Genomic DNA, 22,041 nt, shown 5'->3' with positions numbered 1-22,041 from the left:
AGTAATAGGAGGCACCAAGATAAACTCAGATAAACTGAAACTAGCCCACTATCCACAGAGACTTAAATCTTCCTCTCTCATTGCCCAACCATTAATGTTGAAAGGCAGAGCTCTGTTGCAGTTAAAGTCAGTGACAAAATCCTGCACTAAGTCTATAAAGACACAATATTTGTTCCAGCATCTGCCCTTTAATTTTCTGGAAACCAGAGATAAGGCAGGAAACAAAAATGTGCGTATATGTACTACACACAGATAAGTTTTGTTATAAAATATAGCAGCTGTGACATTTTATAGGGAAAGTTGCAGGGTGAGTCAGGATGCATAGATAGCATATTTTCTTCACATCAAAAACTACAGGGTAAGGATAATCAGTGCAGCCATTAGTTATTGGGGTATCTTTATTTAAATTAGCGTAATCCACTGTGAAACAATCAGGTAGCAGAAACTCAACCTTCAGCTTTACCACCTTGACACTTTTACTGTAAGACTGTATTAAACTGTGACTGGTCAGGAAAGTTTCTTCACTTCTAATGGTGCCTCTAAACACTGAGTCATTAAATAAAACAACAAAACTTCAAAGGAAAAAAAGAAAAAACTAAAAACCAACACCTCAGGATTGCCCCCTACCTCTGATTTCTCCTGGCAGCAAGAGAAAATGGTACAAATGAATAACACATGCCATATAGAAATGGGGCCAGATCCTCTGTAATTAATCATGGCATGCATTCCTAATACAGGAAGGCTTCCTGTCAAATGAGATGCCAGGGAGCCATTACGAAGGAGAAAGTGATATGAGCTGCAGAAAAGGAAGGTGGTACAATTTGATTTGACACATACAATGCCTTCAAAAATAAAAAATAAAAATAAATAAATAAAAAAGGGAGGGAAAAAAAAAAAGTGTTACATACCTTTTGTGGAAACTTGCATTAATTCAGCTACCATGCACAGCACAGGGACAAACTGTATCTTGCCCAGCCCAGCCTGGATCAAACATAACAAAACTGCCAGCTTCACCCCAAGCGTTCTGGTGCTGTGGATATTACTGGTTCCACTGGCATAACATCGCAAGAGGGGATGCATAATGAAAACTAGGGAAAATTAAATGTAGATTTGGTTCTAGGTTGCTGACACAGCAAATCACTGTGTGCCTGGACTGCACAGAGCACAGAATGAAGCATCCAGTAAGCTTCTGCAATCAGGAGAGACTTGAGACTGTAAAGAGATGCCCTTGAGGAGAGGGCTTAACTGAAGTGTGTACATCCTTGGAGTTACAAATGTTTAAATATGCAACAGGAGGAAATATCATCTATGGCTTGGGATTCACTGCCCAGGACTTCTCTCCAAACGCTATTACCATTCTTTCCCAAGAATGGTATGCCTATAAGGAGATGCAGCCCTTGAGAAGGTGACACAGGTCAATGAATAGACAGCTGTCTCAGGAGGCCTGAAGTCAAGCATGCTCTTGAGACAGAAGAGACCCAACCACAAGGTTCATGTTCTTGCTCTAGCTTACAACAACTTCAGTGTTCTTTGGAAAAAAAAAAAAAAAAAAAAAAAAAAAAAAAATTGGAAAGGGGAGGAAAGGATGGAAGATTTCATCTCTACAGAATAGTTTGCATTCACTTGACCTAGCCAGGGAATGTACAGGGTTGTGGAGAGCAGCTTTGGAGACCCCAAATGCATCCATATAGCCAAGGGAGGACACATCTGGCTTAGCAACTTCATACAAGTATATGCAGTTCTTTACCATATAAGATCTAAGAAAAACCATCTACAGCAATCTAGAAACCCTCTGGAGTAGACTGCAAGCAGGACAATCCAAGGAAAACTAAGAAGTCACTTTTTCTCTTGGTCACGCTGTGGTTTACTGGGGAACAAAAGAGGAGCCATAGGCTTGCTTGCTTGTCTGATTTCACAGGCCTCATGGCATATATATATATATATATATATAATTGCTTGACTCTTGGGACTGTGGAACTGTGAAGATTTGAAGTTTGATTTAAAAGAAAGGCTGGCATGTAGCTATTGTGGCTTCAGAGAAACCCAGACCTCAAAAACTGGAGGCAAATATAAAGTTGGTCAAGAACTTTCTGCACTTGAAAGTCTGGCCCAACACTTTGACCCCCAGATGGCTGGTGGTGTCCGAGATGTTGGACAGGAGGGTTTTCTGAGAACGATGTTTGACGGTGTCAAAGGGAACCTGAAGTGACCAGATTTGTGACTTCAGTCTGCTTTCTACAGCCTGCTGGGGACCACTGGCTGCTGAAGTATCTTCGGCAACTGTGCCCTGACAAAACCCTGACGCTAAAGCCGCACAGTATGACCAGGGAGAAACTGAAATGCTCAGCCCTGGAAAACCGTAACCACCGCTCCTCCGGCTGAGCATGAGCGCAGCTCCAGCCTTAGGCGCAGCCCGGGGCACCAGGTGCCACGAGCAGCCGCACCCCGAGGGCAGGCCCGCGGGTGCTGCCTCCCTCCTGGGCAGCCTCGCCGCTGGGCGATGCGCGGCGCAGGCTCCTCCCGCAGGCAGCCCGCCAGGCCCTCTCCTCCATCCCTCCTTCCCTCCCTCTCCCTGCCTGCTCCATCCCTCCTTCCTGTCGGCGCTGCGCACTGCTGCCCGCCGGAGCTGGGCCGCCCGGGATCGCGCCGCGGGCATTGCGCACACCCCCGCGGCATGAGGCCGCCGCAGGGCAGGGCGAGGCGGCGGCGGGTGAGTAGCCGGACCCGGTCCGGGCGCCTTTCGCCGACGGCGCCTCCGCGCTGCGGGCTGCGCTCACACCTGGGAGGGGGCCGCGCCGGGAAGCGCCCCCCACGTCCCTCCACCCGCCTCGAGGAGGGGCGAATGGCGGCGGGGAGGAGGCGGCGGGGGGGCCGCAGGGGGCGAAGCGGCGCGGCTGTGGGTGGCGAACCCCGCGCTACGCTGCCTTTCCGCAGTGCCTCCGGGAGAACGGGCACGGAGCTCCCCGCTGTGCCGGCGGCGCCTCGCAGGGCCGCGTCCCCCGCGTTGTCCGGGGCTCGGGCCGGGGACAGGTGGCGGAGGAGCCGGGGGCGCGGCGGGCGCGGGTTCCCCCGGGGGAGAGCGGCGGGGAAGGCAACCGCTGCCCGGAGCCGGCGATTATAAAGAGGCTGTGTTGTGACAACAGCTCATTCTGCTGGCCGGCAAGTTGGTGGGTTCAAGGACCGAGAAGTGGGTAAATATTTATGCCTCTTCTTGCGTGACTTTTTATTTATCATTATTCATTATTATTACTATTTTTTAAAGTAGAATTTTTCTAAAAAAAATTAAAAGAAACAAGAACTTGGGAGGGAAATGCAGAGTCCTTTCTGCGGCCAGGAGCATCCGGACGCACCTCTCACGCTGGGGGTGGCACGGCAGTGTCAGCTCACCGCCTCTATTTTAAGGGATTGAATTTATGGTGCCTTTAGAGAGCGTGCTTAAAAAAAGATCACCCTAAGTCTTTAAGGTGATTCTGGAAGAAACGTCATTCCCGTGTTACAACTCAGTGTGAACAGAGCATGTTGTGCTGGCATGCTGAGTGCTGCTCTGGTAAGAATTAGCAATAGATGGGGTTTTCTGTTTCCTAAGTGTAAATGCCGGGGGACTTTGTTGTAAATGGGAATCGGACTTCAGATAAGTATTGAAATCAGCTTGTATCCGGGGGACTTCAGCTATGTGCTGATGTGTAGGAACTCTCCCTTTGATTCTGTAATCCAAACATTTGTGCTTGAAATTTCTGTTGCAAAAACAGTCAGATATTCATTTTCCACAACCAAGTTTGCAATGCTGTGTTAAATTCCTTCAGGAATTTAACATCACATCATACAGCACACAGGGAATGGTTAGCTTTCTTCTTTACATGAAGTTTGGCTTGTTACTTCTGCAAGGTGATGTGGCTTGTCTCTTTGACATCACACCTGAACGTCTTTTCTGCCTTTTTTCCTTGTTGTCTTTAAATTCTTCTTAAACCCTAAGCATGTAGCTTGGACCCTGACGGTTAATCAATTCTGGCAGGTCTGTTAGCTGTGTGAAAGATGAGGGTTCATATCATGCCACATTCCCTCTCTAATGGAGCAGTGTATTGTTTCATGTTGTTCTGTTGGTGCACATATGTTTTATTAATACAGCTTTGTGCATCCTGTGGGGGAAAATGCATAAACTTGTCAATTCGCAAATAGTCTGCTTGTTCTTAACTTCTTGACCATTGTATGCTACGAATATTGTGGTGAGAAAGATAAGCACCGAATTCCATTTGTTTTTGGTGATAAAGGACAGCAAGCACTCCTGGATTGGGCCCCAATGACTCAAAATTAAAACTGTGATGAATGAAGGATTAGGATGTGGGAAACGCAAAAGCAAATGCAGGGAGAAGTGCTGAGTGAATGGTGCCATGCTGCCTCTGGTTGCTGTTGCTGAGCCATGGCTGCCAGCTGTTAGCTGGGCAGGCGTCTGCAGGTCTCTGCTGAGAGGTCTGCAGAGAACAGCTTAGCGTCAGGAGGCTGCGGGTCTGCAGGGATGTGTATCTAAACCAGAGGATGATGGAGATGTCCACAAATCAAGAGCTTAAAGATCACTGCCTTGGAGCTGCTTTAGAATACAGCTGTCAGATAGCAGAAGACCTGATTTGTTTGGTTTTTCTTTGTGTTTACTCAGTCTTCACATCCTTTCATCTTATCACTGTTTTACCTATTGAAACTTTTATCAGCGTTATTAAGTGATAAGAATTTCCATTGTGCACTGTCCAAACATACCTTTTCAGTCACTTAGAGCAACTGGTGGCAAGCACTATCAGGGGAGTTAGATTGTGCAAAATCCCTTTACAGGTGTGCTGAGGAAAGGGAGAGATTTTACCTTTAGGTGAGGGCATGCTTGTAGACTTGCCACTGTGGAATGGGCAGGAGCAGTCATATGGGTGGAGATGCTCTCCAAGAATGAAAACCTTATTTCACTGGTGGTAAAGCTGCTCCTGCAACTTTAGCACTGAGCTCTTGGGGCTTTAATTTTCACATGCTGGATAAGTTACCATCTATCATCATGAAGTCAGGTCTGTTTCATCATCATATGCAGCCCAGGCTTACTCTAAGAACTTCAGTAAACGTAATAGATATATACATGGATTTATTTATACATCTTTATGTGTAATGCTATAGCAGAGTCTGCACTATTGATAAGAAGCAGCTCTGTTAGAGCATGAATTGTTTAATCTGGTGGGTGCCTGAAAGCAAGTTTTGTGCCACGAGAGCTGATGTATTTAAGCAGAAGGGTTGATGTATGCTGGTAAGAATTATACCTGAAAAATTAAATGGTACTTCAAGTAAAATATGTCTGGCAGGCTTAAACAATGGAGATTTTTATAGATCCTGACTCTATCTTGCAGAGTGCAGCGCATCACAGGGATGATGCAGATGGATTATGTTTTTCTGCAAATGACTCAGTAAATGATGTGACCAGGTAAATGAGGCTTTTTTTCCAGTTATGCTATGTGTTAGTGCTCAGGGGAAAGCAGAGCATGCTAAATTCAACCATACTGCTGTGTAACCCAAGGAATGTTTGTACATTTGGTAGGTGAAAGCTGAAATCATGCACATTTTTGAAAGTCAGATTATAATACCTTGTAATTAGCTTACTAGAGCTGTCGAAATAAAAAGATAGGGATCTCCTAGAAGGAGTCTAGTGGATGGCTGCAGAGATGGTAAAGGGCCTGGAATGTCTCCTGTATGGGGAAAGGCTGAGTGAACTGGGCTTGTTCAGCCTGGGGAAAAGAGGATGGAGGGGTGGGGGGGGGGGGGGGGGGGGGGGGGGTGGGGGGGGGGGGGGGGGGGGGGGGGGGGGGGGAACGCAGGATCTAATAAATGTTTATAAGAATCTAAATGGAGGTGGGAGGCAGGAGGCAAATGGATGAGGCCAGGCTCTTGGTGGTATGCAGTGATAGGATGAGTAGCAATGGGCTAAAACTTGAACATAGGAAGTTCCATAGTAACTTGCAGAAGAACTTCTTTATGGTAAGGGTGGTGCAGCACTGGAACGGGCTGCCCAGAGATGTTTATGGGATCTCCTAAAGAGATATTGAAGACCTGGCTGGGTGTCTACCTGCATGATTTTTTTTTGGGTACCTGCTTTAGCAGCAGGGTTGGACTCAGTGATCTCTTGAGTTCCCTTCCAGACCCTGCGATTCTGTGATTCTGTGAATGGCAGCTTTCAGGGAAAATGCAAAAAGGAAATCAGGAAGCTTTGGTTTTGTTCTATTTTCAATAATACAGATATAGTATTAACAGATGTAGTAATACGGACATAGTAGTAACAAAAATACTGAGATGTTATGTTGGAACTGATGTTGAAATGCAGAGTTGACTTCAGTGGAGGGATGTTATTTAGAAGTACAAGGAAGACTTGATGAAGGAGATGTAAAGATAACTTGCTTAAGTAAGTATCTTAAGCTGATGTATGTTACTCCGGATTCGATATCAGTCCATGCCCACTGAGCTGTGGAAAACAGGTGCAGAAATCAGCTTTACTGCTGTTAACAAAACTGACTAGATTTACCTGCAGTGGTTTTGTATTTTAGTGTGCCTTTTCTCCTGATATTGAGTTACAAATCCTTTTTGACTGTTAGGCATCTAATTTCTATCTAAAAATAAGAAAAGTAAGCTACTTTCTTCTAGATATGGCATGAGAAGTGATTATGCCCAGGGGCCAGTTCATGTGCTTCACTCCATAAGCAGCTTAATATAAAATATATGAGTAATCCCTGGGAGCAGGGCCTGGAGCCTGTGGTCCTCCAGTCTCCCTCACAAGGACACAGAGTTCTGCTCTGAGTCAGAGGTTATTGAAGTCATGAAGAGAAATGCTATCTACAGAAACACTGGAGAAGTCTCCATCCTGGCTCATCTCATTATCTCCAACATGGTCGCAGATGCTCCCCACCCCACAGTATGTTCTGCAGTCATTGGGCCACCCCAGCAAGTATAGCATTGCTACAGCTTTCTTTTCTTGACTGCTTTTTTGGGAGACCTCATGCTGGATGGTTGTATGTGACCTATTCTGTGAACATTTTATTGGTTGGCTTAGATGAGAAAATAATTGCCTTGTGAATTTTGAGCATATAAGTGTTAGGCAGGTGTTCTGGTCTTATCAAACTCGAGATCATCTGCATATATACATGTTGATTTTTACATAATTTATCATTTCTCTCCTCCTCTCCTCTCCATTTTTTTCCCCCTCCGCATTAATATTTAGCTGCAGCTAAATGGGATATTGGAGCATGTTGTTTTAGGTCTGTGCATTGCAAATTCTGATTTTATATGTGCTTAAATGTCTCCAGGGATTACTTTCAGAATCTTCTGGATTTCTTCCAGACTCATTACTATGGCAGTGGTGAGGGCCATATAAATTCCTAGATGGCTAGAGCTGCTTTCTTACCCACCTTTATAGGGTAGGGGACAGCTCGAATGCCAGAAACCCACAAAAACCAAGATTCCCTTGTTCCTTGTCTACTTTGCTTACTGAATTATAAACCAACAGATATTAAATAGCATTAATGATACCTAGCAGTTTCAAACTCTGGGTAAGGCTTTTTGAAGTAACCACCAGGCTATTGCTGATCATTGCTGTCCTTCCTACTCTGGTTAGCATGTAATTCCTGGTGATGGGAGCCGTTCAGGTGTGTGACTGTGAGGTCCTTGCCCTTCTTATAAGAGCCAGGAGCTTGTAGCCAGGGTCTTTTGCCCCTTCACTGCTGCCTGCCTTTCCCTACTGTTCTCTTGAGTTGCTCCTAGCAGTGGATTTCACTGCAAGGAGAAAATGATTCAACTAAATATAGCTCCTAACCCATTGGTATGAATGCTGGTCCGGGTGTAAGGTTTTGAAGGGCATATGTCTCCCCTGCTTTCCATGCACTGTCTGTAGCTGGCACTAGAGTGATGACAAAGACTGTTGCTACAACAGAAGCAGCCTTCGCTTATCCCATAGACAGAGAACTGCTGAGTTGTCAGCTGTGGAGTCCAAATTATGCCTTTTACCTCAGGGAGCACAAGTTATAAAAGCATGTGTCCTGAAAACAAGGATGGCACTGTAGCAGCTCCCTGTTCCTCTGCCTTGCTTCTGTCATGCCAAAAAGCAGAGCATGGGCAGCTCGTGTTGCCAGCTTGTTGCGGGGGTAGCAGGATGGTTTCCCTGTCTCTTGGGCCACATGCGTCTGTGAGCAGAGTCTTTTCTCTCTCGTAAATCTAATCACTGAGGGGAACCATCTTTCAAAACCAGATAATACAGCATACTGGCCAGCCTCAGCAACCTGAAATCTTCAGTAGCTGAAGGTGGGCTTTGGTTTGTTTTTATGCTTCAGTTTTTATGCTTCCAGGCCAGACAAGTTTCACTGTTATAGTATACTTGATCAGAGAATTATTGTGGGACATCAGGTGCGCTGGTAATGGATTCAGTAGTTTTAACTTCATACCAAGGTGGCCTGGTTTGTAGCACAGGATCATGGAATTTATGTATAGCAGTGTGTTTGTACTCTAGATAGTAAATGCTATCTGAAAAGTATGTGGGAAAGTTTATTGTGCCTTTTTTATTTTTGTTGTTATTATAGAAGTTGCTTAACGGTGTAATAAGAACATAAGTTACAGAGGTGGTCAAAAATGTTCTGCTTAGGCACACTCTGTTTTATTTCTGGGCCTCAGCCATCTAAACTAGTTTTGTTCCATGAATAAATTTACAAATTCCCTTCAAGAGGAGATGCAGGCTCTTTTGACTGGGTAGCACAGTTAGACATTTGCTGTGGATGGTGTGGATGTGACCTGTCACAAGCTTGACTAGCATGATGAACAGAGAAAGCCAGCTCTTCCTCAGCTGGTTTTGTTCCCTCAAATACTTCTCATGTTGTTCCCTTGGCCATGCAATACATTTCAGCCTAAAGATTTAAATCTACTTTCACTGTATTGGGAGCACTTTGAGCAGCTCAAAAAGCTGGTTTGGAGCCAGACTCTGACTCGGCCACATGTCATCAAGTATCCTAGGCCAGTCTTTAATGTGATAGGCCTAAGCACCATGAAGGCAAGCCAGCCTGACACATTTAGGCTGAGCCTGAGAATGTGTCTCTAGTGCAGTCCATCAGGGCAGTTTAGATTTCTTCTTCTTCATGGTTTCTATGAAGTTGCATTTTGTGTTACTTGGTCATTTGGGACTGCTACTACAATTGCGTGTATCTTGGAGAACCCAGAGGGGTGGCAAATTTGGATAAGCAAGAGAGGAAGCATGGCTCTGCTCAGTGTGGGCCTGGCTTGGGCAGGCAGCTGCCTTCTGGGGCTGTCTGGCAATATTTGTCTTATTCTGGCAGCTCTCCTTCCTTTCATATCAGGGCTTGTGCTGTTACCCAGAAACTCTTGGGCCAAGGCATCTCTGCCACTTGCCTTGGGAATTAACCCTGTTTGTATGGCTGACTATGGGTTTGAACCAGGTGATCTAACGGCCTCCCCTAATTATAAAATCATCAAGGTTAGAGCTACAAAATGTCCATCTTACAGGTTGGGCTTCTGCGGCCCAAAGGTGAATATAAGTTATATGTGTTTGAACTACAATTAATTTTCACAGTATGTTATGTTTTGAATAAGTTCATCATCTGCAGCAAAAGAGAGATTTGACCTCCATAATTTTACATCTACTCTTGAGCTCAAACTAAGAAGATAAGCTTTTAATACTTAATCTTATGTGGAGTTCTGAGAAAGAGACAACTTCAGTGTTGTCTTGAGCTAGCTGTAACAAGTACCAAAGTACTGTGTGTGTGAGTTGCATATATTTGTCACGCGCTTCTTGTACTTCGGTTAAGGTTTCTGCTGGTAATAAGGATAATAATATCTGTTCCCTAGAGTCAACCTGTTCCTCTTCCTTTTCCCCTCCTTCTCCTGCTCCGTAGTCCAGCAAAGGTCATAGCCATGAGAAGTCTTTAGTACACAGGTCTCCAGGCACGTAACTCATAATTCATCTGCTAGAATAGGATTGTCACAGTTCCCAATATAGAACGGCCTTCTTCTCCAAATTGTATGTGATTGGCCGGCTTCTCTGAAATGCTAGGAATTTTTCAAAAGAAGATATTTTTGGTCCAGTGTTACTACACGTTTCAAATGATGGAACTGGTGTGGAAGTGAATCCAGCAATTTGCCACATGACTGTTATTTTAAATCTTACCTCAAAATTGGTAGTTCTTTCACTGTATAGTGTCTTCCATATAGTATTAAAACAGTTACAAGATCTGTGGGATTTTTATGCTAATCTGGGCTGATGTTAGTGTAATATGAACCTGAAACTTAAATTTTGAAATACTTGTGCTAAGACCATACTTAGGATTATTTTCAGGAATGCATCTGGTCTTATCTTTAAGATTTCAAGCAGTTCATCCAATCCTTGGAAAGCTTTGCCAATGTCAATTTGCTTCACTTAAAAAACAAACAAAAAAAGAAAGCAACGAAGCAACACTTTTTAGTGATGGTCTGCTATACGGCATTGTCTTTTGTATCTCATATTTCACAGACCATGTTTAAGCCTTTCTTTGTATGTAATTGAGAATTGTGATCAAGTAACCTTGTTAAACTAAATAGTTGTGTTATTTCAGGCTTTGCAGCAACAGATTATCTCCCAGACCTGATCTGTTCTATGTAACTTTTTCATTCGTTGTGTACACTGGCAGTACTGGATTAGCCCATTTCCATTGTCAGTGAATGTTTAGTATTTCTCTTACAGTGTTTGCTAGAATTCTGTAAGGTAGCCCCATCCATGCAGACTAAGTTGCGAGGACATTTTTTTTCAGTATATTTGGGTGATGGTAAAACATACTCTGAAAGCAGAATATTTTCCAACTACTTCTCCATGTTTCAACTCACAAGCAGTGCAGGTAGTATTAATATGCGAAGTACATATCCTTGAAAATGTTGTGTTCTTTTGTTTTACCCTTTTGCTCTGCTGTGTGCTTTTTGGCTAATCAGTGGGTATCGCTGTGTTGGAGATGAGTTTGGTCTGTGATTACTGCAGATTGTAATGGAAGCAAGCCCTTAGTGTTACAGCAGCGGCCTGCAGAATTAGGTCATCAATGAGCTCTGTTAAAAAAAAGTTACTGTTAACTTTTCTCTCTACACATGTAAGCACAGAAGGTGTACTTGTAATTCAGTTTCTTTTCTGATGGAACCTCTTGTGCAGCATTCTTCCTCACTGATTATATATGAATCTCTTAACTCCAGGTACCTACTGTGGCTGCCTGCTTCAGCGCTTGTCTCTGCTGCACTGAAGAGTGAGGACTGAGTCCATCAAAGGCTCCTGCAGCTGAACTCCTGCCAAAATTGCAAGTGTAAGTGTATGCATAGCTTTATTTGTAAGGTCAGATTAGTCATAGTCAGGAACAATATGCTTATATATGTGGTTACCGAGGTTTGTTTTCTTGCGTAAATCATCACTTAGTTGTACAGCACCCAATGGCTTTGAAATTCCTTAATTTCAGAGAGCACAGGTGATCTCTGATGGCATTTTGCTGCCTGGTTCATGGGACTTGCAAAGAGGGTTCTGCAGTCTAAACCCAGAGATATGAAGAACTGGTTATTTCAAAAGTTCTTTAACAGTATTGATAATAATCAGCTCCTGTTCATCTTTTCTTTTGAGGCTAAGTGCCTCAAATTTTACAATTTCTATTTTATATATTTTTTTATTTATATGTATATATATATATATATATATATATATATTTATTTATTTTACCCTTTATATATTTTTATATATTTTATTGTTGGAGTGTTTTAATTTTCTTAATTGGAAAAAAGAAAGGATACTTATGCATGCACATATGAGAAATGTATATTTGATCTTTTCAATCTCTTCTGCTGTAGCTCACGAAGACTTTCTGTATGTACATTCTAAAGCAGAATATTTATTCTCCTGTGGTATATGCGTTGTCATTTAAATACATTTTACAAATGTAATATTTGTGAGATACTGTTTACAGCCCCTTAGTGTGATAGAATCATAGAATGGCCTGGGTTGAAAAGGACCATAAAGATCATCTAGTTTCAACCCCTCTGCTGTGTGCAGGGTCACCAGCCACCAGACGAGGCTGCCCAGAACCACATCCAGGCTGGCCTTGAATGCCTCCAGGGATGGGGCATCCACAACCTCCTTGGGCAACCTGTTCCAGTGCTTCACCACCCTATGAGTGAAAAACTTCCTCTTAATATCTAACCTAGACCTTCTCTGTTTCAGTTTAAAACCATTCCTTCTTGTCCTATCACTGTCTACCCTTGTAAACAGCTATTCCCCCTCTTATTTATAGGCTCCCTTCATATACTGGAAGGCCATAACGAGGTCTCCCCGCAGCCTTCTCTTCTCCAAGCTAAACAAGCCCAGTTCCCTCAACCTTTCCTCATAGGAGAGGTGCTCCAGCCCTCTGGTCGTCTTAGCAGCCCTCCTCTGGACTCGCTCTAAGAGATCCATGTCCTTCCTGTAGTGGGGTCACTAGGCCTGGATGCAGTACTGCAGATGGAACCTCACAAGAGCCTAATAGAGGGGGACAATCACCTTCATCTCCCTGCTGGCCACCCCTTTTTTATTGCAGCCCAGGATGTAGTTGTGGAATGCAATTGCAGAATATAGACTGCAGAACTGGGAAGAGCAGAGTACTTTCTGAAGGTGTTTCAGTTGCGGTGCTTCTGAATGATGTTTGGGGTCTCATAACTTCCAATGACTGTAGATGCTGGTGAGATTGGCACAAGTTTTTTAGAAGGTTTTCCAAAAAGGGAAAGCAAAAGTAATATATCAGTGTTTCACGCCGTGAAGTTTACATTAGATGTTTTGCAGTTCTCTGGGTTTAGACAGGTAAAGGTTTAAGAACAGGGTTGGCTTTGTGAGTCGTGTATGAATGATCTATCTGATTAAATGCATAGTGAGCAGAAGTTTTCCTAAGGAACAGAAGTATAGAGCAGAAGTAAAAATACACTGAAGCGGAATATGGGTTTCATCTAACTGCTCTGAAATATTAATGTTCACATTAACTCCTCTTTGCAGAGTTAGTTTTCCTCTTGTCTCCTGCCTTCTCCACCCCTTGCCCTGACTATTCTCTCTGTAGCCACCAGGAAGATCACTGAGAACAGTCATACATCTCTTGTTCCCACAGTTAGACTTGCTCAGCAGTTTAGGAACAATAGCTGCTTCATTGCTGAGTCGCAAAACAAAAAAGTTAAATGTATCAGCAACAATGCATGAAAAATGGGATGAAGAGCATTCCACAGGAAAGGATTTTTTCATGCCAACGTGTAGGTATGTAGGATATGTGGGATACAGAATCTAATAAGCAAGAAATTCTCCTTCCTTTGTACATCATCTGCCAGCTTAATGATAAGAGATGTAAACAATGAGATTTACTAATAATAGCAGGAAGGAAGAACCCTGTTAAACAAAGACAGCCAAATTGGAATGATTTGTCTGGGTAAAGCCAAGGTTGTTTTTCCCTCTCTGCAGCTTGTTTTTATGCTGACCCTTGAGAAGATACAATAACAACAGAAGATCTTCACTAGAATAATCTTGTTTTCAAGGGAAGATTGAGGGACAAAAGACAGATCTAGATTGCAGCAGCTATAGTGATGGTCATATGAAAATGATGTGAAGATGTGAAATGAAGTAAGGTTGTGACTCAAAATTTATGATTTTTCTTATTCTACTCCTGAATCAGGTCAGGAGAAACTTGTGGAACTGACTGGCTGTGTCCCATTAGTAGCAGGCTCAATTTTCTGTGAGCTGCTTTCATTTTTAAATTAGGTGCAGCATCATTAGCCTTACAGACGCTGCTGTCTCAGCACTTGCTGGTTTATTGTCAGGGATTCAATTCACTGCATTTGCTAAATACTGAAAAGAATGTCAGAAAGCGCTGCTCTGTTCTTCACAGATAAAATGATACATTTGAGCCCTAGCTGTCTTAACTATTATTTTAAAATGCTGAGATTTTAATGCTTTGTTTCTTTTGATGCATTTCTTTTACTGTTGCAGGTTTTGATCAACTGTTTGATCCCCTTACTGAGTACTTTACCACAGTTCATTCTGTTCTGAGACACTCCATGAAACAGCTGAGGACCTGTTCTTGCATTATATAAACTAACAAGAAACTTTATAAGCTAGATAAATTTAGTCAACAGAAAAGATGTGAGCTTCTCACTTGGAGTATTTAAAACAAAATTTGGAATTTTTTTAGCATCTTTTTCACTCTCATGGACTGAGACATCTCAGTCAATGTTTGAATCAGATTTGAAGTCATCTCACAAAAATGGAAAACAGAACCTGAACTTTGTATATGTTTATATTTAGCAATGTTCTGTGTAAACTGCATATTTATCCTAAATTATTTGATATGGAAAGTTGTATGTTAATTTAAATGTAAAGGAACAGAATCTTGTTCCTTTGGTTCTGCATCTAGTGATTTCAGGTATGTTTCAGTTTAGGAAGCAACATGTGCTGGTAGAGCTGAGGGTGACATGGAGCAGTGTTCTAAAACTAGATAGCTGGCAGTGAGTCTATTTTCAGGGTGTGAAAGTTTTCTAGAGGGGGGGTAGAAAGGATAATGTGAATGAGTTGGTTTATTTTGGTTTTCTGGGTTGCCAGCTGTGCTGTTACAAGAGCTGATCTGTGAGTGGACCAGTTGCCAAGCACCTAGGGACTTCTGTGAGAGGAGCAGAGAAGACAAAGGGAAGCAGTGTAGCTTCAGATTGATGGATTTAATGTGCCAGCGTACCTCCTGGGTCTGAGGCTCCAATGGTGGCTGTGACCAGCAATAGGATTAAGAGTGTCAGTACTGTTAAAGAGTGAGCAGGCCTGTGTGAGGAGCATGGAAGTCACCATTTCCAGTAGCTGTACTCCTGTGTATGTGTGTACAAGTGCAGGAGTTAAATATTTAACTTTCATAGTGTAGCAGTGGTCTCTCCTGGGGCTTACAAAAGTTAATTAGGAAGGAGGCTGGCTCTGATGCTTTTCAACTGTCAATATTTGTGTTTCTGAGTACTTAAGATTAATTCCTGTGCTTTGCTGCCACAAAAGGAGACTATGCATAAATGAGAACCTCAAGGGGAATAATTTCAGTATGTGAAATAACTATGCTTTCAAAATAAATGCCAGCTGCAATGTAATTACACATGGACAAGCTTGTTCTCATAAAGTTGTGATAAACTGTAGGTCTTCCTTCTTTGGAGGGGTTGGAAGAGGAATACCAGCACGTGAATGCCAGCTTTCCTTTCTACTGCACTCTTAACTAAGGAAAGCATTTGGTCACCCCAGTGGAAACGGAGCCTACCTTTGATAGCGTGCTGCTCACTGTGGGAGCACAAGAGTTTTAAAGACATGAGAAAAATTATTACAATGGGAATTTATCAGAAAATATAGATCTGTAGTTTCAGGAATTGCTCATTCCCTTGATTACTAAAAAATCAATTTCTTTCTCGTAAATGACTTTCATTCCTTACATTCACACTGAAAGGATATTGCATAACTGTTGCTTGTTATTCTCAATATATTATTTAATGTGAAAGTCACAGTTCAGCATTTGGTCTATTTGTATACTATTCATACACATGAAACAAGATTTCTTTGGATTCAGTTCGTGTTACCTTAAAAATAATTGGAATACCACCGGTTTCTCTGTAAACAAGGAAGGATTCCAACCCTCAGGTCATTGCTGGCTGTTTTTAGAAAAAAACACTTTTGGAATTGCTTCAATAATTATCAGTGTTCTCTTATAAAACTAAATAGGCTTTTCCGGTGATGGAAAGAAGATTAAAGGTCATACAGTCCAAAGCAAGTTTTTGAACACTGCCAGATTAAGGAAAATGAAATCTTTCATTAATAAGGTCAACTTCTTTAAGATTTATTTGTTCATAACAGTGTATGAACTGAAGAAAGACAGCAGGGACAACAATGACTTGCCTAGGCATTCTTTTATTGCAGCCCCTTTCATAAAACTTGGGTGACAGTGGCCCTGCCCTTGAACCTCACATGGAATAACGTACAGCTGACAGTGTGGGCAGAGTTTTCCTCTGAAGTTGTGCTGTTCTGAGAACTAAACAGATGCTAACATTCCTCTGAAAAATTGAATGTGTTTTGGAATAGTGGATTAGTGTTTCATTTCAGGTACGAATCATGAAAATGCAGCAAGCCTCAGTGAAGAGGAAAATCTTGTCTATGTAATTCTGTTTGAAAGTTTTTTTCAATGAATTTGATGGAAAATATGAATAATTTTGCTCCTATGCATTGTCCCAGTATTAAATATAGCAAAGGTATAATGGATAGACATAGACATTTGTGTAAAGCAGTGTTCTATGCATATGCTTTTTCTTTTTTGGCCGGTGTACTTGTTCCAAGCTGTGTTGTGAAGTGCAAGAATTCAAGGAAGTGTGACCGCAAGGTCACTAAATTCAGGCATATCAGGAAGTGTATGTAGCTGTATCAGATTTACGCAAATACCAAAGTAGAATCCTTCACGTTGTTGCATTATTAATTTGCCAGTAGTAGTATCAAGACAGTTTTTAAATGGGTTAAAATACTAGTGTGTAAATGACTCCTAGCAGTTTCCTTCTACTGCACAGCACAATAGCTAGAAGCTAAATTTCTCATTGGCTAATAGTGTCCCTTAACCTTCACCCCTCCACTTTGTTCTTTGTTCAAATGATTAGGTGTTTTCCATCTGTACCTCTGTGGAAGAAGAATCTGTGCTTGTTAATTTGAGCTGACTTCCTAAGGAAGTCAGGCATATCTGATAATGCTTTGGCTGTCCTCTTACCCCTGCCATAAACTTTGAACATGCTTCCCAGGTTCAGTTCACTCAGAACAGGGAGGTGAGGTTTCAAAATACTATGTGCGGTGTCCTTGAAGCGTTAAGAAACTGTGCAGATAGATGCAGAGACCCCACTAAGGAAGTGACTGCAGCATGAAGTCAGCCTTCACTCTGCTGCAATCCAGGCCTTTCTAGTATGCATCCTCTGATGTCTAATAAGGTTTAGCATGTAAGTTTCAATCCATGATAATATTTTCCTAATATGTAATAGCAATAAATCCTGCCCATGCTTGCAGATATCCCAAAAGCATTTAATCTATTTTTGGTAATATTAGGGTTCACTGTGTTCCTCAGAAGAATTTGTTTTCTTTTGTTACCATCTGGAGAGCAGAGCTGTGTTCCTAGTAGCGATGAACGTTCTTGTAGTTAACCATGTACTCGGTAGTAATTGATACAAACAGACTCCTCCAAATTCAGGGCTTAAACACCTGATTTTTGTTTGGACATGACTTTGTTCTTCTCACAGTCTTGCGTTTGGAGCATCAGATGCAACATGTGTGTGTGGGTTGGGGGCGGGGGTACCTCTCTTGGTGTGTATGCTGAGCAAGGTGTAGCAGATAACTGGAGGTCTAGAAGTTCCTGAGTTAGTCTACAAATTAATTGAAAGCAGGAATTATTCAATGAGAACACAAGGCAAAGTGCACAGGATACATACTTAGCTTGAAAATCCCCCAAATACCATCTAATGTGTTCTGCTTAAGTTGTGGTAAAAATGAGCCATAGATTCCTACAGCATCTCTTTGCTTTATTTTGGCCTTTGAGTACACTGCTGCTGTATCATTGCTCTTTTCTGTTTCCAGCCTGCTTGTCCCAGAAGGAATATTCTTCTCAGTGCTATCTGTAAGCCACACAGTTTAACCTTGCGTGTGAGCCTTGTTTTTTCATAACAAAGGGTCTTGTACTTCCCATTTCAAGACTGTATCCATTGCTATGATCAAGCCATCTGACATCTATTTCACCTGTGTATTTTCATTTCTTTTTAAAGGCATATCTTCAGGGTATCAGGTTTTGTACATATATCTGTGATGTGATGTCAGAGAAGTGCTAACTGCTTTCCTGAAATGAAATCAGCCTTGGACTGTGGTACTTGTTCGTGGCTTTCTTAATCAAATGTCTTCAATGCATCCTCATCTGTGTCCTTACACAGAATGTCTGCATCACTTTCCTCACATCAGGAAATCCTTTTCAGAGAGTTTTTTCTCATCTCCTTGCCAGGTGGAGATGCTTTCTCATGCTCATTTTCTGCTTTGAAGTATCCACCAGCGCTCTCAATCTGCAGCTCCCTTGGTTGTATTTCCATTGTTCAGGAATGAGGAACTGGTAACAGTGAGGAGTGAGTGCAGCTGCTGTGTTGTCCTTGAGAATCTGAGCCAGGTGAAAGCAGTCTTTGTAAAATCTCTGGCTATTTAGACAGTGGTGGTGACCAGCAGCTTTCAAAGTGAGTTTGTGAAAGCATTGATCATTGAGCTGAGCTGGTGAGTTGCATCCTGACATCCTCCTCCACCTTGCAGAGCAGGAGCATCCTGGAGTGGCTTCCCAGCACTTCTGAGATGCTGCTGCTGTTCAGCAGCCAGAGGAAGTGGTAAGGAGGGAGTTTTTCACTCACGCTTGGCAGAAACAACAGCACACCAAAATATGCCTGAGAGGACAAATTATATGGCCCTGTGCCCTCCTGCGCATTAGTTGTGTAATATCTTAATACTCCTTGCTTATTTTTCTTCTGCTTCAGATTAGGAGGCTAAATTGGTGTAGATAGGCAACTTGAATTATTTCATCAGCTTTCCCAAAGAAAGCTAGCGAATTCTTAAGTTAATTCCTCAGAACTGGGGAAAGCCAGATTCCCAGATGGGCTTCAGCTTTCATTTATAAACAATTTTTAGTGATTCATGTCCTGCAAAACTTTTATAACAGGGAATGTTGCCACGTTATAAAACAGAAAGGGAAAGCCTGCATTCAGATTGTTAAAGAGAGATTTTTGTCTCAAGTCTGGGAATTTTTTTAAGGAGGTAGAAGAATGTATGATATTGAAAAATAGCCCAAACCTCTCAAATGAATCTTATTAATTCCACTTCTCCTTTTTATATTACTCAGCTATCTCTAGAGTCAAAGACTGAAGGCTTTGGGGTCAGCAAAGCTGTTTTAAAGAAAGCCACTTCATCCTCTGTTTTTGTCTTCATTGTCTTTACTGTCAGCTGCACTGGCAATTTGCTTTATTTCCCAGAAATGTGTACTTCTGGCATGGATTTTAGATAGGGGAATTTTTTCAGTTTTCTGTTGGCGGTATTAGGATGTGGATGTGTAACTTGATCTGTGCTTGCGGATATAGGAGCATTGTCTCTCACTTTGGAGATTAAATTAATGTCTTTGGAAAAAAAAAATTCAAAGCCAAGTAAAATGAATGCACTCCACCTGCTAAGCAGAATATTTTTTTCCACTAGCAGTAAGGCTTTGATCTTGGCACCTTCATTTCTGCCTGGAGACATTTGAGATGACGGGTATTCGTTGTCTCTGGAAATACAGCCTGACATCAGTCTCTACAATTTATTTATCTATTTATTTATTTTTATTTTTTATTTTTTTGTGCTATCCTATGCAATCATTTTCCTCAAGAGCATTTATTGTTCCGGTTTTTGGTAAATTATTTTGATGATAACTTTAATGATGGAAAAAAACCAACAAAATAGAGATAATTTATTGATGTACAGATTTATTACATTGATCACGTTTATTATGTATGATCTCATCTACTACTCTACACTTATATTTTCTGTGAGCCTTCTGGGTAGGTTCATTTTTTAACCTTTCCTTTTATGTACCTGCATATGTATCACAAAAACGGGAACGAAAAGTGTGACCACTGAACCTCAATTCATCAATTATTAAACCAGATCTGCAGCGTTGCGATTGGCATATCAGACTGCCAGCAGGAAGCAGGCCAGAAAGGCTTTTTGATATTTTTTTTTCAGTCAGTTTTGTTTGTTTGTGTTCAAAGTGGTTTCTAAGCACTTGACAATGAAATACATTCTGAGACCAGAAAAAAATACGTTGTTTTTTTTTCCCTTTATAATTTCTTTATAGAACTTTGAAGAAGTCTTATACTTAGGAACTAAGCTGTTGCAGCTGACTAAGAAATACTTTCTTTTATTTTAAAAAGAATCAAGCAAATGATCAGCTATATTTTAAAATATTAGACAGAAGCAGTAAAACCCAGAAATACACAGTAAAAAACACATTTAGCATGAGGGATTGCAGCTATCTCGTGTTTTCCCTTTTGCATGGTTAAGGCTCGTGAGGCTGGGAATGTGTCAGAGTGTCACTGTCAGACTTTTGGTGCTCTGCTTGTTTTCTGAGCTTGTGATGGTACCCTTAACCTTTACAGCTGACAAGATTTTGAAGGAAAGATGTCCACAGATATTTTCCCAGACACATATTGTTGAACTGGAAGTATCATCTCTTTGTAGTCTGTCTGATCTGCCAGTGGGTATATTGCATGCCTCACAATGTCCTTAGAAGTCCACAGTTAGCATTAATTTGTTTGTTGGCTGTCTTGAGGTTGCTTCCCCAGTGTGTGTGCACGCATATCCTTAATTTTGTTTTAAATAGGGGCCATCATCCACTGACTTCAGTGATTAAGAATCTGAATCTATTTGTCCATCTTTAGCTTAGCTGTATTAAAAATGAACTAAAATGACTTCTTTCTGGCTATGGGAACCAGTTCCACACCACCGAGCCCTCAGCAGAAGTCAGAACATCCCCTTGTACTGTAGCTCTCAACAGAATTATTTTGGAATCTTATTGTTAGCAATTGATCTTAAACATGGGCAGTTTATATGTCAAAATCTTTGCTGCTGGTATGGCACAAATTTGCATGGAGGTGTCTTTTAAATACATGCATGGTGTTCTTTGTGAGCATAGAATTATGGCAGGCTTTTTTCTTATTTTAAAATTGGACGAGTGAAAGACCTTTACAAGAAAGTTCATTAAGAATAATTCTGCTGTGCAAGTCTACTCATGCTAAGTCAGGAGGTTTGCAGCCCATTGGAGGATGAGGATGAAGTCTGAAGTGCTAGACAAACAGCTACGTGGCAGCTATATACAGCAGTATCCGGGGCTGGATCACGAACTGCAATTGAGTCAACATGGTCTGAACACTGAGAGAAAAGCAAATATGTCATGGCCTGTGTAAACACACACTACTCAGAGGTTTGCCTTAGGAAAGTTCTTTCATTGTGCTTGGTAATGTTCAAGGCTTTAGGGGACAGAAATACTTTTGAATCTGAGTACAGCAGGTTTGGTCCACACAGATATATTCCAGGGGTTATCACAGATCTAGAAATGGAGACTGGCAAATAGTGAAAGAAACTGAGTTTTTAAGGGAGGAACTAGTGGAGACCTGATTCCGGTTGTCTTCTGTGTAGAAGGTTGCTGTAAGTCAGATGATAAATTCAGCTTTGTCTTCTGGAGGAAGAACAGAATAGTGTCCTTGAAATGGAGCAAGAGATAGTTGTGCTGCAGTTGGGAAAAATCAACAGTGGTGCCAGTGAAGTGACATGAAGGGAGATGGGACTGTCATGGGATGTCCTGTTGCTGATGGATTTTAATATTGACATTATGAAAGGTTTAGCTGCAGTTGTTCTTTCCAGTGAAGAGACTGGGTCTACCCCCTCATTTCTTTTCAAAAAGATGCAGACCTAAAGCCGAAAGATGCTTCGCAGCAGCTGCTCCTGTTCCACTTCAGCATAAGGTTTTGACTTCCCCTAACAGCATTGATGCCTCTTGTCCTAAATTTGTATCTCTTATTCTTATGTTGCCCTATGCCATAACAGTGTATCTACTTAGAGTTGTAACAGCTTTTCCTTACTCTGCCCAGTAAGGGGAAATTTCTGTATCTCATTAGCCTGGAACAGGTGAAGGGCAGCTTTCTCCCAAAGAAAAAGTACTTTCTATTTTAAAATTACTTCATTTATTTTGTAACTTTGTAATTAAAACAAGCCTATTGATGGGGATCTTTTCTCCTGACAAATGGCATTCAATTATTGGATGTGAACCCTTGATTTGGCAGTCTTTCAGCAAGCTTGAAAATGTATATGAGAAGAAGGGAGCCAGGGAATCTACACTTCTTGGGAAAGACTGTGGTTTACAAGCTAATTCTCATGCTTTGCATGGAAGCACATAACTTTCCTTTGGTGCCTATCTG

The 22,041-nt window shown here is 41.8% G+C and overlaps 1 protein-coding gene across 4 annotated transcripts in view; it reads left to right on the top strand.

Annotated features, from left to right (window-relative positions):
• Nucleotides 1-2,550: 2,550 nt before the first annotated feature.
• The window catches only part of LIFR (LIF receptor subunit alpha), a 56,109-nt gene continuing 36,618 nt past the window's right edge, over nucleotides 2,551-22,041 (top strand). For 2 of the 4 annotated variants that reach the window (XR_004305710.1, XM_015848485.2), the window contains exons 1-2: nucleotides 2,551-2,710; nucleotides 11,227-11,333. The gene's annotated coding sequence lies outside the window, so the exon portion shown is untranslated. Of the gene's footprint in view, nucleotides 2,711-3,067; nucleotides 3,192-3,523; nucleotides 3,548-11,226; nucleotides 11,334-22,041 lie in introns of those variants that run through there. The other 2 variants (XM_015848486.2, XM_015848487.2) reach the window with 2 other exon arrangements.

This window comes from Coturnix japonica, chromosome Z (genome assembly GCF_001577835.2).
Source record: "Coturnix japonica isolate 7356 chromosome Z, Coturnix japonica 2.1, whole genome shotgun sequence".
NCBI lineage: Eukaryota > Metazoa > Chordata > Aves > Galliformes > Phasianidae > Coturnix > Coturnix japonica.
Note: the sequence above shows the minus strand (reverse complement) of the source record. Positions and strands in the feature narration are given on the sequence as shown.